The 4062-nt window shown below is 40.9% G+C and overlaps 1 long non-coding RNA gene across 3 annotated transcripts in view; it reads left to right on the forward strand.

The window, feature by feature from the left end:
• Positions 1 to 3540, forward strand: part of LOC110297661 — a 204383-nt gene extending 200843 nt beyond the window's left edge. For all 3 annotated transcript variants that reach the window (XR_003837197.1, XR_003837196.1, XR_002378312.2), the window contains exons 4-5: positions 2516 to 2681; positions 3454 to 3540. This is a non-coding gene — a long non-coding RNA (uncharacterized LOC110297661). The remainder of the gene's footprint in view (positions 1 to 2515; positions 2682 to 3453) is intronic.
• Positions 3541 to 4062: the final 522 nt, after the last annotated feature.

Consider the following 4062-nt stretch of genomic DNA (forward strand, 5'->3'; position numbering starts at 1 on the left):
CAAAAAAAAAAAAAAAAAAAAGACAAATACTGTGAAGCAGGGAATAGGTAAATGGAACTTATTAACCTGGGCAAACTTCCTCATTCCTTGTAGTTGTATGTGATAAAATTATGAAATTAAATCAGTTGTATTAGATTTTTTTAAAATATGAAATGCTTTGACATTTGGAACATTTCTCTTTTTTCCTCATAATTTATTAGTATTTTTAAAATTCACGTTACTAGTCCTACTGTGACTAGAAGTCCCAGGGTGGGGTGGTACCCAAGGGAAGGCTTCCCCTTCTCAGGGTGGGGAGAAGGGAAGGAAGTGGAGGAGGAGGGATTTTGTGAAGGTGAGACTGAGAGGAGGTGGGTGCTTCTGGTTGGGATGTAATGTGAATAAAAGATTCTTTTTCTCTCAAAGTGAGAAAAATGCCTAACAGAAATGACTTATCCACACTGGGTACACCAGCAAGGGCTTCCCCAGTGACCCACTTGTACCAACTAGGCTTCTCCCCGGAAGGTTCCCCAGCCTCCCAAAGCACCATCACTAGCTTGGGGCACACACACTTGAAAGGGACTCCTTACATTCAAACTCTGTGGTGCTAGAGAGAGAGAGATGAGAACCTTCCTGTGCAGTGGAGAATCAAATGAGCTTTTCACAGAGGGCACATATCAGGTATTTACATTTGCATTTGTAACAATAGCAAAATTACAGCTATGAAAAGCAACGAAAATAGCTTTATGGTTGAGGGTCACCATACCATGAGGAACTGTGTTAAAGGGCTGCAGCATCAGGAAGGTTGAGAGCTACTGACTCAGCTGTTTCTCTTCTTCACCATATCTTGTAATGGCAAATGATTAGAGAAAAACCCCAATATCCTTCAAAGGGAATTGGCAAAACAACTTCTAATTATATAGAGACACATATATAGAGATAGATAAATGCACATACATATGTGCATACATATATTAGGTTTTGAGGATTGTTTGGAATTCTTTTAAGATTTTATTTATTTATCTATTTATTTCACATATGTGTGTGTGTGCCTATGTCATTTAAAGCACACATGCACACAAATTCTGGAAATCGAACATAGATCCTCTGCAAGAGCAGTAAGTGCTCTTAACTATTGAGCCATCTCTCCAGCCTCTGAAAAGATTTACATATTTATTTATGTACATGTGTACATTCAGTGCCTATCTAATTCCTATATTAAAACTTATTTGGCATTGGAGATATAGCCCATTTAGTAGAATACTTGCCTAGCTTACATAAAGACCTGGGTTCTATTCCCAGCACAGAAAAAACAGGTTACAGTGGCATTCAGCCCCAAGCCTAGAACTCCAGACTTGACAGAAGTTCAAAGTCATCCTTGGCTACTTTGGCCTGAAGAAAGCCTAGAATACACCAGACCCTGTTTCAAAATAAACAAACAAATAAATAAAGCCTAGCACAGTGTCTCATGCCTTTAGTCTCAGCACTCAAGAGGCAGAGACACACAGATCTCAGTCAATCAATCAATCAATCATCAATCAGTCAATCATCAATCAATCAGAAAAAAAGAGGCCAGAGAAATGGCTCAGCCATTAAGAGCACTGGCTACTCTTCCAGAGGACTTGAGTTTGGTTCCAAACTCCCATATGGGTTACTGCCTCCAACTGCCTGCAGGGGAAACTGAAGCTCTCTTCTGGCCTCTGCAGTCACACACACACACATACTCAGACATACACACACACACACACATACTCAGACACACTATATACATACAGACACATACATTTTTTTAAAAAAAATTTTGTTTGTGTTTTGAGACAGAGCTTCTCTGTGTAGCCCTGGCTGTCCTGAGACTTACTCTGTAATCCAAGCTGGCCTTGAATTCAGAGGTCTGCCTGCCTCTGCCTCCTAGAGTGCTGGGATTAAAGGCGTGCACCACTGCCCAGCTTTAAAAAATCATTTTAGAAAGCAAACCTAAATTTAATATTTACAGCATTATAATCTATGCAGTCCATGTTCACATATAAAGTACTCCAACAATTTATGGTTGTCAATTTTTTTTTTCCTGTGTCACATCGGGTTATACATTGATATACTCTGTCACTGTTTCATTTCTTGTGTTTCTTTAACCTGTAATGATTTCTGGCTTACGGGTTCCCAATACTGACATTTACATTAAAAAAACAGAGGAGAGCAGCCGGAACATGACTTTACAGATAAGTTCTTTTCTTCTGCCTTTACTAAAGTCTGAGAACTGACTGCAGGCCACCAGGCTTTCCCTGCAAGTGACTTTACATGCCGAGGCATCTCAAAGAGCCAGACAGACATTGACATAATTTTTTGGGGGAAGGGGTTGTTTGTTTGTCCCACTCTGCAGACCTGGCTGGCCTTGAATTCATCAGCCCCCCAGGCTTGATGCTGGCATTGTTGAGGAATACAGAGTGGGCTGTAGAATGTCTGTCAACCTAGATCTGTCTGACGATTCCCGACTCTCAAAGAGTTTCATCTTGGTGCATGTGTGTCTTTGTCTCTTTCTCAGTTCATCCTTTTGTAAATTTGTGCCGTGCCAAGAAGTGGTGACTCACACCTTTAATTCCAGCCTTTGGGAGGCAGAGGCGGACAGATCTCTGAATTCAAGGCCAGCTTGGTCTACAGAGTGAGTTCCAGGACCGCCAGAGCTCTACGGGAAAAACCTCATCTCAAAGGTAAGCAAGTAAGCAAGTAAGTAAATAAATAAACAATAAGCTTATGGCATATTTTTTTTGACCCAACATTGGAGCTATTGGCCTTGATACTGTCTAACTTGTCCCCTGGCTTGATGAAGTTACTATTTTCCCTCATTGTCAATTACCTGTGTAAATATTGTTTCTCTTTCTACTTTTGCACAACAAAGATTTATTTACATATTTTTCTCCAGTGTTTGGCTTCACACCCATGAGGGTAGGGGTGGGACATATTGTAATCAAGGGGCTATTAAAAGGGTAGAGGCCTCTGAAGGAAAGACTCAAGAGCATTGGTAGCCTGAGCTCAATCTGACCTTGAATAAAGATGGAAGGAGAGAGCTTACTCCGTAAAATTATCCTAATTGGTCCTCCAGAGGACCAAAGGGTGATTCTCAAGACCTATAGTGGGGACTCACAGTTGCCTGTAACTCCAACACCAGGGGATTTAATGTCCTCTTCTGCCTTCCTTGGTCACCTGCTCACTTGTGTACAGCCACCTATCTACTCCCCCCACCCCCATAAATGTTTAAATAAAGTTTGAAAGGGAAGGGTAGGGTAGAGGGTAAATCTGGAGGAGTTACATTGGGGAATGAGTATGACCAAAATAATTTGTATGCATGCATGGCATTCTCATTTTACTTTTAAAAAATCTTACACTTGTAAATATGAGTAGACAGGCATATGCCATAGGCCACACGTGGAGGCCAGAGGACAACGTGCAGGAGTCAATTTTTTATTTTCTTCTATTATGCAGGTCCTGGAGGTGGAACTTACATCGTCAAACTTGGCTGAAGGCTCCTTTATCCTCTGAGCCAGCTCACTGGCCCCACAAATACAGGTTCAGTAAGCACCGATTACCGTTTCCTTAGTTCTTGCACGCGAGATGACACATGATGGCTTTCTGGCCCCACGTCCCTGGATGCATCTCTGTTAGAATTCTTCTCTAAGTCTCTGTCTTCTCTTATCCCACCTTAATTGCTTCCATGCTGATTTTGTGGGTTTTAACTTAATTAAGGGCTTGTTTATAATTTGCTACTTTCAGAATCTGTCTTCTCCAGAACAGCTCACATTCTGATTCTGGATCTTTGCAAGCTTCTTGACACTTGAAAAAAAAAAAAAAAGAAAATCCCTTTCTGCTTTCCAGACACAACGAGACATTCTAGTCTCCTGTTTCCCTGCCCTGACTTGCAATTGACTAATTATCCACGATCTGAGCCCTGGGTGTGCCTTTTTTTATTTTCCATGTTTTGGGGAATACCGAAGACTGTAGGATTTTTATAGAAAGAATGAGACGATTTGTTACTTTTTACGCTTTTAAGAAATGATTCCATTTTGTTTCGTTTTGTGTGCATTTCTGTGTATG

This window comes from Mus caroli, chromosome 7 (assembly GCF_900094665.2).
Source record: "Mus caroli chromosome 7, CAROLI_EIJ_v1.1, whole genome shotgun sequence".
In the NCBI taxonomy this organism is placed as follows: Eukaryota; Metazoa; Chordata; class Mammalia; order Rodentia; family Muridae; genus Mus; species Mus caroli.